The 14,000-nt window shown below is 37.8% G+C and overlaps 1 long non-coding RNA gene across 2 annotated transcripts in view; it reads right to left on the reverse strand.

Moving 5' to 3' along the window:
- LOC140116585 (uncharacterized) overlaps window positions 1–14,000 on the reverse strand; it is an 89,129-nt gene that overhangs the window by 62,657 nt on the left and 12,472 nt on the right. For both annotated transcript variants that reach the window (XR_011852832.1, XR_011852833.1), the window contains exons 2-3: window positions 13,715–13,804; window positions 6,510–6,567 (exon numbers count right to left, since the gene is read on the reverse strand). This is a non-coding gene — a long non-coding RNA (uncharacterized lncRNA). The remainder of the gene's footprint in view (window positions 1–6,509; window positions 6,568–13,714; window positions 13,805–14,000) is intronic.

Here is a 14,000-nt window from a genome sequence, read left to right on the forward strand (position 1 = left end):
CCCAGGGCCCCACTTTGTCTAGAACCGGCCCTGCCCCCTAGTATATAGCCTGCCAGTCCCTGCCCCCAATATGATGCCTGTAGAATAAGAAACAAAAGGTGTACTCCCTCGGCAGGTCCTCTTCCATACAGCGATGCTCCAGCATCAGGTCCGTGATCCCGCGCTGTCGGTTGCAGGCACCATGACGTCAGCTGCTCACTGACATCACAGTGTGTGCTGATGCCAGTGCACAAAGTAGAACGTCAGCGGCTGACTTCACAATCCCTGCAGCAGACAGTGCAGGGACACGGAACTGATGCCGGGGCATCGCTGTATAGAAGAGAACCTGCCGGGGAGGGAGGGGGGGGGGGCGTTCGGCGTCGGAAGGTGAGTACACTGTTTTTTTTTTTTCTTGACTCGAGTGTACGCCGAGGTGAGGTTTTTCAGCACATTTATTGTGTGCTGAAGAACTTGGCTTATACTTGAGTACATACAGTATATTGTGCAAATACGGCTTCTATATTACATTCTGTCTAGGCAATTATAGATTGCCTTATGACAGGTATGGGAGCCTTTAACAGGTTCTGTGCATTTTCATTTTATATACTATATAGCAGTGATGGCAAACCTTTTAGAGACCGAGTGCCCAAACTACAACAAAGACCCACTTATTTATCGCAAAGTGCCATCACAGAAATTTAATTTGTGATTTATACTCACAGTTTTCATTGATACCAGCACTCTGAGGACACCAATAAAGCAGAAAATAGTCCCAGGTAGTGCTGTCACTTTAAAATACCTCTGTGCACAGCAAGTCCTGGGCTGTCTGGGACTGCAGGAAGATGCCTGGAGTCATCTCTGGTGATGGCCTGAGTGCCCACAGAAAGGGCTCCGAGTGCCACCTCTGGCACCAGTGCCATAGGTTAGCCATCACTGCTATATAGCATAGATATCATGTTATTTATGTTCTTTGGGTCAGTACAATTATGGCAATATCCCATTTGTACAGCTTGAATGTTTGAACCATTTTTCTGAATAAAAAGCATTAGTGAAGAAACATCACTTGTTTTTGCATCACCGTCTTCTAAGTGGCATAACATTTAGATTTTTTGTTAACTGAACTGTATTAGGGCTTATTTTGTGTGATTGGTTGAATGTGCAAAAAATATTTTTATTTTTTTTGCCATGTTTTTTTCATTATTTTTTTAGGTATTTGCCCACTTAGCGGGCATTTAGGGGGCTTATTACTTATTACTTTTTATTTTATTTTTTTTTAATTTGTAAGCATTTTGTACTTAGTACTATAACAAAACATTGAAACCTTTTTCAGTGTATTTTCATATATGCTCCCATTATCATGTGGTTTTATGAACATTCTGGAAAGTAAAGAATTGATTTGGAGACAAAAGAGGCACTTTTCTACTTTTGATGATTCAATCTGAGAGAAGCGTTGGCATGTTTTGCTTATCTTTTATATCAGATGTAATTTTTTTACCCTTAATCATGCATTCTCAAAAACTCTGCTGTGTTCTGTCAGGCTCCTTGAATATGTAGAAGCGGAACAAAAGTCCCTCTCCACCTTTCCATATGAATAATTCTGTCATCTTACAGCTCTGACAAAAAGATCTGTTTGAAAAATAACACAGATATGTTTCTATTTACCTTACCTCCCTGCGAAGAAGCGTTTGAGCATCCCGGTCACGTCAGCCAAGATCAGAATCAAGATTGGAAAATGGGAGTTGAAATTTGAAAGAAAGACAGTAATGTCACCTGAAAATGAAAAAATGAAAGCAGAGGAAAGATCTGACAGAGCAGAAGCAGATGACTAGAAATATATAAGATTGCAGGACCACATACAAGTGATGTTAGGTCTAAGGGTCCTGCTTGTTGGCTTAAAACTTCCATCCTAAATCATTTGTTTGATTTGAACAATAATACTCCTTCCGCCACCTTTTTAATCCCCGCACAACTTCTGAAAAGACTCCTTTTGTCTGATTAGGGCTTGTCAGTGTGATTGATGTGCCCCGGCAGTCTGAGGTACATCCTCTCATCTTGACTGCTCGTTTTGATAACCAAGTTGAAAATGACCCTTACTGACATCCTCATCTTAAAATATCTGTGTTTCTTGTGGCCTAGATAATGTAGCACAGACTCACAAGGCAAAAGGTTTCACTGGGAGGAGATGACAGCTGATGCTATTATTTTCAGAATATTATAACTCATTCATATCTGATGTGGACAGTAACTTTAATATATATTTCTGGAAAATGGCAAGATGTTTTTCCATTTTCCATTTGATAGTGAGGATTATCCGGTGGAGGAGATGTCATTTTAATACAAAAATTGTCTTATTTACCAGCAAGCCTTTAACATGATGTTAAAGATCACATTGTGATAATACTACTCTGAGAAATTGACTGGATGTTCATGACTGGTTAGAGTAACCTAATTTTCATTGTTAATTACAAATGGAAAATTCAAGTGTCTTTGTTAAAGAGTGAAAATAATCTGATAAGATGAACAGAGAATAGGTTATATACTGTAAGAATTAAAGATGTATTCTAAGAATACCACTATTAAATTGGTGTGTTAAAATAATTGTTTTTAGAATTATTCACTGTCCATTTGGACTCCATTGTTTCATTGGACTGCATGTTGATTAGCCAATAAGTCATACAGAGCAGTACAAATTATGTTTTGTTGGAAAGGGTGCTCACGGGCTGTCACTGCCCTCCGATGGTGTCTCAGGGGGTGATAATACTTGCCAAGTTGGAATTATGTAGCAAAGACCTAGGCTATATGTAGAGGGCTCAGCCAGTTAACCTTACTCCATTAACGGCCCCATAACATACTATTCCGACATGGGTCATTAAGGGATATCCTGTGATGTAGGGGTCAGCAAGTGGTTAATCAACCTTGTGGCAGAGCAATTAAAAATTAATTCTTACAATGGTGTGAAACACAAATTAACTTTTTTTGGACATTGTTTTTAATATGATATAGCACATTTACAACCAGGCCTACTGATAAAGGGGATTTTGGGGATTGGGTTTTTGCTCAGTTCCTCTAGGCTTCAGTGGTTCTGTCCAGCCCCTTAGTTTGTGCTATTTACCATAGGCACCCACTCCAGGCCTTCATATATCACAGGAATAACATACAACCCTTGCAGATACTTATATACAAAAAGACTTTACTAACAACAAACATGTGACAAAGTAAATACATAAAATACAATACAAAATACATAGAGAACACAACTACACACATACCTCTTTTTCCTGACCCCTTCTGGATCCCAGTAATGTGTACCCTGAAGCAGGAGTCACATCCAGTACATGATCATATACATGTACATATAGAGACTCATGCACAATAGCATCTATATATTTACTACACATACAGGGCACTGATCCATGAGTGAATGGGATACGGCTACAGGTTGTACATGTAGTTACACTAATATATACACACTCACCGGCCACTTTATTAGGTACACCATGCTAGTAACGGGTTGGACCTCCTTTTGCCTTCAGAACTGCCTCAATTCTTCGTGGCATAGATTCAACAAGGTGCTGGAAGCATTCCTCAGATATTTTGGTCCATATTGACATGATGGCATCACACAGTTGCCGCAGATTTGTCGGCTGCACATCCATGATGCGAATCTCCCGTTCCACCACATCCCAAAGATGCTCTATTGGATTGAGATCTGGTGACTGTGGAGGCCATTTGAGTACAGTGAACTCATTGTCATGTTCAAGAAACCAGTCTGAGATGATTCCAGCTTTATGACATGGCGCATTATCCTGCTGAAAGTAGCCATCAGATGTTGGGTACATTGTGGTCATAAAGGGATGGACATGGTCAGCAACAATACTCAGGTAGGCTGTGGCGTTGCAACGATGCTCAATTGGTACCAAGGGGCCCAAAGAGTGCCAAGAAAATATTCCCCACACCATGACACCACCACCACCAGCCTGAACCGTTGATACAAGGCAGGATCCATGCTTTCATGTTGTTGACGACAAATTCTGACCCTACCATCCGAATGTCGCAGCAGAAATTGGAAAAACATTGCCTGGTCTGATGAGTCTCAATCTTCTACTGTCCAATTTTGATGAGCTTGTGCAAATTGTAGCCTCAGTTTCCTGTTCTTAGCTGAAAGGATTGGCACCAGGTGTGGTCTTCTGCTGCTGTAGCCCATCTGTCTCAAAGTTCGACGTACTGTGCGTTCAGAGATGCTCTTCTGCCAACCTTGGTTGTAACGGGTGGCGATTTGAGTCACTGTTGCCTTTCAGCTCGAACCAGTCTGCCCATTCTACTCTGACCTCTGGCATCAACAAGGCATTTCCGCCCACAGAACTGCCGCTCACTGGATGTTTTTTCTTTTTCGGACCATTCTCTGTAAACCCTAGAGATGGTTGTGCGTGAAAATCCCAGTAGATCAGCAGTTTCTGAAATACTTAGACCAGCCCTTCTGGCACCAACAACCATGCCACGTTCAAAGGCACTCAAATCACCTTTCTTCCCCATACTGATGCTCGGTTTGAACTGCAGGAGATTGTCTAGACCAGTGGTTCTCAACCTGTGGGTCGTGACCCCAGCAGGGGTCGAACGACCAAAACACAGGGGTCGCCTAAAGCCTTTGGAGCCACGATTTTATTGTGTTTTTACTGCAAATCGCATGGTTTGGGGTCACTGCAACATGAGTAACTGTATTGCGGGGTCACAGCATTACAAAGGTTGAGAACCACTGGTCTAGACCATGTCTACATGCCTAAATGCACTGAGTTGCCGCCATGTGATTGGCTGATTAGAAATTAAGTGTTAACGTGCAGTTGGACAGGTGTACCCACCCCCTATAACTCCACCTTAAGAGACCCTTAAGGATAGACCCCAGTGGGTGCAGGGAATCTCACACCTGGTTCATGGTGGCTTCTTACTGTTCAAAGCCTTTTGATATGTTAATGACCCAATGGCTTCAGTACACACTGACATCTCACCACAGAATATCAGTGACTGTGGTCAGTATATACTGTATCCATTTACACTATATGTAATATATATAATAATAGAGCAGAAGGTCCAGTTATGAATAATGTTCCCCTGTAACACATAGGTACAAAAAATAATAATATTCTGTAAGAGTAAAAAATTGTTTACATTTTAATAACACTTTTCTGGTAATTTCTGCTAATTAAAAGTACAAAGAAGGCTGGGAAAAAAGTATAATGTTCAATCTCATTGCCTTTCTAGTTCTGTCCTGTGTATAATGTAGAGGTGGAAATAAGAAGTAAGTAATTAGTTTAGTTATGGGGGAAGTAAAGTGGTACCTTATTATACATCATAATATAAAACTGTGATTATATTTTAGGATATATGTACAGCATTGTGTTATTATAATATTACCTTTTGGATCACATGATCCAACATCTTGTACAGAGGATGGAATGTATTTGTGCACCATGGGAAATATGCATGATGTGAAGATGAAAACAGTTAATATATTTTCCACATATTCAGCCTCTAGTTTAAAATAGATCAGATTTCGTGCAGCTTCATAGAACTATTGTGCAGGATTATTAATTGCTCAGGACGAGAAATGCCAATTTATATTTGTGCATTGAAGCAGGGAAATATAATGAAACTCTATATTACTATGATATAAAGCTGTAATTATATACACACAAAGAAATGATGTATGAAGTAGTACTGTTTAATAGTGTAAACACAGCAATAAACAAAAGTTTTAGCATAGTGACACTTGTCTATGACTATTGATAGGCAGGCAAATATTTGGATATTTTCGACATCCAGAGACTTATATTTGAATCATACCGGCAAAAAGAAGGATTTTCAAAAAAACCTAAGATGTGCCTCACAATGATAAAAAGTGCTCTTTGTTATAGAAAAAAACACCACTTATATACTCGGTTAGATGGAGGGAGCGTGCTCATTCAGTCATATCATTCAGTGACAACACTTTAGTACTGTTTAAGTACGTACTCTCATGATCCATAGTCCCACATCAGGGCTACTCCATTTATCACAGCTGACAGGGGATGCACACCTTGTCTGAAGTGGATGCACACATAGAAGTAGGGCATGATCGGTGCATCCCAGCCGGAAGGGTGGTGGCCTAGGCATAGATTCATGTAGTGACCAAGTAAGTATTAATCATGTTGGCAAGGGGCAGTCATACCTGCATTTGGCACTTTCCCTAACCATACTGAGCCAGTATGATTTTTCCAGAGAAACAGACCCCAACTGTGAACTGTGCTGTTTTGATGTTTTCACATCTTATCAGTAGTGGGGAAGGGAACTGCTTTGGCTAGGTGAAAGGCCGTTAATCTAGTAATCTACAATAGAAGGTAGTGGGGACAATTGTAGGGTCAAGTGATTTGAGTACACGTCTCTTTAAGCTCAGATCCTTTTCAGAAAGATAAACAAATAGTATCTATTTTTTAGGGAATTTTGAGTTTCTATATTTGTTTTTGAATTTAAGTTTTAATATTTTTCATATTACTTACGTATTTTTTTCCGGATGACTTAATTACTGACCCATCGCGGACGCTCCAACATCATTAGCTTTAAATGTAAAAAGAACAATTCATTAACCAGTTATCATGTTTTAATTTAGTAATAATTAAATGCAAGATAATAAATGTAGACAAGTGCACAAGCCTGGTATGGTAAAAGGGTTTGGAAGTTAAACAAGTGTGTCCTTGTAGGTCTAATAGCCTAGTTCCAGTTGTGGTGAGTACTCCTATAGTGCATAAAGATATTTCAGTATGCAATCTGAGAATTTCCTAGGATGGTCTTTGTACCTGCTTATAATTCATAATCCATCATTTTAAAGGGATCTTCCACAATCAGAATATAATGGATATTGTTTGTGTAATGAAAAGTCATACAATTTTCCAACATACTTTCTGTTCCAATTCCTCATGGTTTTCTAGATCTCTGCTTGCTGTCATGGGACACTTCTATGTTTACTTCCAGTAGATAAAGGCTTGTTTTAACACACAGCCCTGTTTACTCTCTCTGATACTAATGAGCCATACATCTGTGTGACATCATATGACCATGGACAGACTTCCATCTACTGAAAAATGAATGACGCTAGTAAAAAAATTAATGACAAGCAGAGATCTAAAAAGCAATAAGGAATTGATCCAGAAAAATATTCGAAAATTGTTTTTCACACACGTGTTCTGTGCATGCTTTTGATGCACAGAACATTACACTATGACCCATTGTAATCAATGTTTTTTTTCAGACTTGCTTTATTTTTCATGCACACACGCGTTTTTTTTAACGTGCGTTTAAATCTCAAATGCATCATACAAGCCTATGGAGATGCACGCATCATACAAGTCTATGTAGATGCACTGATCAATTGCCATAGAAAAGATAGACCACAGTCCCGACTCTTTTTCACACGTATTATCTGCGTGTGAAAAATGCATTGAAAATGAATTGAAAACACCAAAAAAAGTGCATGAAAAACTGAAACACTGAGCAAATTCTTACTGAAAAATGTTTGATCTCTGATGAAAAATGTCAGTTTTTCACTGACCAAACTCTGATCGCCCTCTGATCAGACTTTGACGTGATTTGCAACCCAAGTGTGCAAGAGGCCTTACTCGCAAATAAAAGGTGAATAGTTACAAAGGAATGATATTGTGTCGTGTTTTCCAGGCAAAGTATTGAGCTAATTTACTGTGTAACGTAATATTATTAACTAACCACAGAAAAGCCGCAAGATCTGTTATCATTTGAAATCACTATAATTTATTATAGCTTTAAGGGTATGTAATAAATAGTATTAGAAGTTCAGATTTCTTGATTGCAAGTAACTACAGCTCCTCAATCACCAAATTGGCATATATTAACATAAATGCATGTTTAATCTGTCATGAATGTGAATTAGCTTTAAAAGTAATATTGTAATTTGTGGATTTTTGCTTGAAAAATGTTACACTACATAAAGTATTTAATGTTGGTTCATAATGGGTAAAGATTAAGATTGTAAAATACAAGTCATTTCCCATATGAAACATATAATACCTTACCCATTATGTGGTAATGAAAACCAAATAAATAAAGATAAAGAGGGGTACAGACAAATGTCTGAAATTTATATTAATAAGGAAAGGATGACAAAGGATGACAAAAAGGCCACCATGATGTGTTGCAAATATAGGAAAATATATAGAAAAGAATATAACATATCATTACAAAGACCACAAATAGCCAGCATACTTCTCAATGATAGTATAATGTAGTTTTTATAGCATTTTCATAAAATAATTTTTTTTTTTAATGTATATTAAATTTAACTAGGGGACATAACCATTTGATCAGTTGATCACTTACATGGAATATTGTACTTCTCATATAAGTAGTCAGTGTAGTAGTGATCAAATATAGCATTCATTAGGCCCTGATGTAGTGACATCTTTACCCAGGATCACCTTATCCTTATCTCCTTACTCATTGCTTTTTACTGTGTCAGCCGGTAGAGGGAGCATAAGAGGAAAAACCAACACCCTACTACCAAGTTATCTCAGTATGTAGTCCATTGGTGGCAACAGGTTATCCTTGGTGGGAACTTTGGTGACTAATCTTACTGTGATATACTTTTTCAATCTTTACCCCAAATATGATAAAAGGGTCATAAAGAGGTGTATAAGTGTAGTACTGCCATCCTGTGAATATTAATATTACTTTTCTTATAATCAACAACTCAACTGACACATGCCTCAGATCTGTACATAAATGTTCAATCATATCAGACTCTTCTTCATTGCAGCTTATCTTGTATGTCAGCCATATAAAGCAATTATGATTACTGTCAGCTTTTACTGTTTTACCAATCATAAACAATTGGTCAATGTTCAGTTATTTTATGGACAAATATTCTTATGTCACTGGTCCCATAGATGATTTTTGTATATGAACCCCTCACAGGCTGAGCCCTCTTCATACATAGCGGGTTTTGGCTACATTATTCAGCAAACACCCACAAACATCCCCAAATTTAGTATGGGTTGATAGAGAAAGGGGTAAGCAGTCAATTGAAGACAATTGCATCACTGTAACTAAATTTACCTAACTGAGGGGGTGGGACAAGTCACATAAACGTTTGAACATCCCTTTCTCAATGACATAAGCCAGGGGACAGGAAGAAAATTCATGAAGGATAAATTATTAGGCTATACAAAGGCTCATTGTCAGTCTTTGGGGAAATCAATTTCATCTGGACAGCCTGTCCAAAGTTCTTATAATGAACCTCCTGGCCAGATAAATCTTCTACACCACTAGTAAGGTAATTTTTTATCCCTTTTATTTTACAACTGTCTGCCTGTACTGTTTGTATATTCTTTTTGATATTATTATCCGAAAAACTTTATATCTGCACTGCACATCTGTGTGTTAAATCCTTAAAACTTAAGGTTAATAAGGTTCTACTTGTAGTTTTAGACGAGTTTAAAAGGGTATTCCCACGAAGATAAGTTTCTTAAATGTGCTCAGGATAACAAAATAACACATTCTCTAATTCACTCTTATTAACAAAAATGTAGCATACTTTACAGATATAATTCCAACCTGTCTCTATCGGTCCTGGTGTACAAAATTTCAGTTGCCCCTAGACACAACCCTGTAACTTCTGAGTTTAGGGCTGGAGAAGCCAGCATGTGTATATAAACATGTACCATGATAATCTAACCATATTTTCAGCTCACAGAACTAGATGAATCATAATTATCTGTTCAGGGAACTACTACAATCTTGGGGTAGGATCCCTAGCTTGTTGCATATCTATGTTGTGAATGTGCAAACCATCTACATATCTATTGGTGTAATAGTTAAGTAAGCTTATAACTAATTGGGTTATCTGTATTTTGGGTTTCAATTATGTGGAGCACCCTGCACTGCTTTTGAAGTGTGCACCATCTTTTTTTAGGTACACCTTTAAAGAGTAACTGTAAAGGTCTTTTATTTTCCAAAAATCAACAGATCTAAGGATCTAAAACAACTTTGTCTATTATCTTGGTTACCTAAATCCAACAGTTTCCTTGCAATCCCCCTCTGGGTGCTGCAGTGGCTGCTTCCTCTGCCCGTGCTGACAAGCCCTGGAGTCCGTAGAATAAACAAGCTCTACAAATTCTATGGGCTCCTGTGAGAGGATGGGGCTGCTACTCCCTGCACATAGAGGAGGAGGTCATGTGGCAGAGCTCTCTCTATGTATGTAGCAGAGCTGGATGTTTTCCAATACTGTGGAAACAAATGTCTCCTGAACAGAATAGTAAGATACAAGATCTCCCCTGTTCCCTATCAGTCCCTCTATGTCAGTATGAGATTCTATAGAACTTTCTCTTTCTTTCTCTGCACCTCATTCTGCCGCCTTTCCCCCAACTTGTCATCGGCAGTATCAACTCTGTGCAGATAAGCTATTATCCCTTAGCGCTCACACAGCACAGGCTATAGACTGCATGTTACTGTGTACTAATTATTTCTACCACTTATTACATGTTCCCTGCTCCTCCAAGTGATGGAAGCTGCAAGGCTAGTCCCCATATACATCCTGTATGTATACTGTGCAGTGTTCAGTGGATTAACTTCTGGAAAACTAAATGGATTTAATGGTAAACTAGAGAACACAAAGCATCATGGGATCTGGGGGCAAGCTAAATGGCCTCAGCTTGAGGGCATAGACAGGCAGACATTAGTCTCTGCCCACTTCACCTCTGATTAGAAAGAGCTTTGTCAAACACTTTCAGAACAGAATATGCCATAACTATGGAAAGAAAAGGGTGAGCAGCACAAAGGTAGCGCAAAGTAGGCATTGTTCTGTTTGTTTTGAAAGGGGGAATCACATATAATAATTTGGTAAAATCACTATAACTTTACAGTTGCGCTTTAAAATACAGCAAGCAACACAATTCTGTTGAGTTGCTATATTTAACTCAGACTAAGCACAAACACGCCCCTGTAACACAACACAAAACTGGCACATACACTTCTTAAATACATATGCAAGCTCCAAAGATCTTCTTTCTAGTGCAAAACAGAAAACTGGTAAAACCAGAATAATAGATCTGGACCTATATCTTTCCAACTATATTTTTTATGTGGTTTTTATGGGGAAGGGTCACTGACTTTCTACATCTGAACATGAAAGCACTGTTTCAAAAGTTCAAAATGAAGATTGAGGCTCGGGGCAAGTTCCTACTGGGTTTAGTAGGTAGTGTGAGCATAATACAAAATACTGCATCATGTTTTAACCGTGTTGCCCAATTATTTAGAAAAGTCACCTGGGTTGAGGGTATATTCTGAAATAGATAGTTAAATGCTATATCAGACTCAAACTCAAATCAATCCAATGCCATAATCCACTGAAGAAATTTAAATGGCAATTTATACAAGGGATGCCATTAAAGACTTTCTCAGGCACCTGGCTCTTTAGATGCAGAGTTGGGTTGATTAGGATTTCCTTCCCTTTTTATGCTTATGCATCACAGGGATAACCTTATTGGCTGCAAAGCCCACCACTGTTGGTTATTAAGCGGCTCCCATTTTGAAGGGTTGGAAGGGTAGTTGTTATGCTAACAGTTTTTATAAGTATGTATTTTGAAATTTAAAGATGTTATTCAAAACTAATTTATGTTAATAAATATATAATTATGGGTTTCATTCAATCAGATTTCACAAGTTTAAAACATTCTCAGATTCATTTTAGGTTCAAGTAACATTTTTTATTTTTTGTAAATTTCTGTTACAGCCATGGACGAAGGCCAATAAATACATAAAGGTATATCATTCTGCATTATGTTATTTGCTACAGAAACTATGGGGCAACCTCTCCAAGGTGGGTAACCCTACAACACTCAACAAAATATTGTCCAACATTTATTATAGTGTTTTTACCAGTTTTCTATCTGACTTTGCACTTAGAAAACATGAAAACTACTTGTACATATATTATAAAGTGTCTGAGCCAGTTTTGTGTGGCCGACAAGACAGAAAAAATGTGCACATAAAGTGCTTAGACGGAGTTTGCTGACTTTTATCACTGACTTGCGCCACTATTCTGTCTGTGTCACAATTCTGCAGCATGAACAAAATGTACCAAAAAAATTGTGCACACTTGCAGAGCAATGCACAGGTTAGCAGATTAACGAAGGCCATGCACCAGTTTTCATGAATCTGCTGCACCCTGGGCACTCCACAGGCAAACTGCATATAGTACAGACTGCACTAGTTTTAATAAATGTTGGTCATTGTGTCTTATGACCGCAAAAACCACAAGAGGCTTTGCTATGCCATTATTGTCACAATTTTACTATTTGTTGTTGTGGTGTATTTCTTTCCCACATATAGAAGAATACCCCTTTTATTAGTATTTACATTAATATATAGACAACTTAGCTCAAAAATGTTTTTAATAGGTTTAGGAAATGTTGTTGACAGTTGCAGTAATCTGGGGTCATTTAACAGATGTGAAGAGACACCAACTCATTATATTACCAAGCTGTCTATCAACTACTAAAGTTAGAACCTCAATCAATCTGTTTAGTAAGCTTTCCGGAACAGATCTGCATGAACAGTCAAATTTCTAATAAATAAAATAGTGCTCAGATTCAGGTATGTGTGGGAATCTCTTTTAAAAGGGTTAAATGTAGGCATTTCAATATGAAATTCATTGAAATTCATAGAAAAATTAATGACTACAGCAAGGAGAGTCCAGGGTCAAAATAACCAACTAGAATCAAATTCCTGGTAGATTTGGGCTGCTCTATGTAAGAAAAGTGCTTATTATTAATATTATTATTATTATAGCTAAACTTTTATCATGGAACACTTTAGCTACTTATTTTGGCCAATATTAAATTTCAACTGTAGCTCCAAAGGTGATAAAATGGTGCCTATTCATTTTGATCAAATGATATTGGCAACCATTTACCAATAGTATCTTTCGACAACCAGGAATGTGGCAGCTTTATCATAAGTTTATTACATGCTAATTCAAGCAAATAAATTTGCTCCAGCTGTGGAGCAGAAGAGATTAATAACCTCGAAGATCACTTTACTGCTTTGATGAGTTTCTTGAACAGAGTGGAGTATATTTAGGTAGAGCTTCTAGATTAGTTGAAAAAAAGCCCTTTAATTATTAGTGACACTGTGCAAACGGCTTCATCTGAGTGGAATACCAAATACTTAACTCCCTGACCTTATTATTCAAATAAACACTTCCTATTATAGCAACATGACTCCTGCGTCAACACATCACATCAACTTCCTCTGTGGCAGATTTCAATGTCTCCGCTGTGTCATCTGAGAACAGAAGGGTTTCATTACCATGTTAAATCCACTTAGAGCTGCAGGGGCAAGAAGTGTTGCTATTTGGTCCCTTCACAGCACTGAATGGGTTATGAACACAGGATCTAATTTTGGAGCTATCAAATTCTATTTAATGTGAATGCCCAGGGCACTTAGGAAGGAAAGCCCAGATAGGCTCTGACATCTATGTCAAGAAGGAAATTTCCACACAACAAAATAACTGGTAGAGTGACCACTAAAGAACTTACTCTACTATGTGTTGTATTTTGTGATATATAGTGTAAGATCTAAGCTTAAAAGAAAACAAATTGTATCACTTAGTACTAATGTGACACTATACACCATCTTCCACAATATAACAAAAATGGAAACTATACAAAAGACTTACCATACCCTCCTTCTGCATACTTTCTTCCTCATCTTTACATCTTGTGTCTTCGGTCCCTGATTGAAGTGGATCACAAAAGGGAAGGAATTCCTATTTTGAGAAAAAAAAAATCACATGACTCTACAATTCCCTTAAGCATAAACCTACCCTTAGTAATAATTTCCATCTTTAGATACATTTGTATTTACAGTACAGCTTGAGACACAGCATTATAAAAATTAAGATTTACAGTAGCTTTCTAGAAAACGTCCATGAAAATTCCATTTAATAGGGTTGTTTTGTATAA

The sequence above is a fragment of the Engystomops pustulosus genome, chromosome 2, assembly GCF_040894005.1.
Source record: "Engystomops pustulosus chromosome 2, aEngPut4.maternal, whole genome shotgun sequence".
NCBI classification, from domain to species: Eukaryota; Metazoa; Chordata; class Amphibia; order Anura; family Leptodactylidae; genus Engystomops; species Engystomops pustulosus.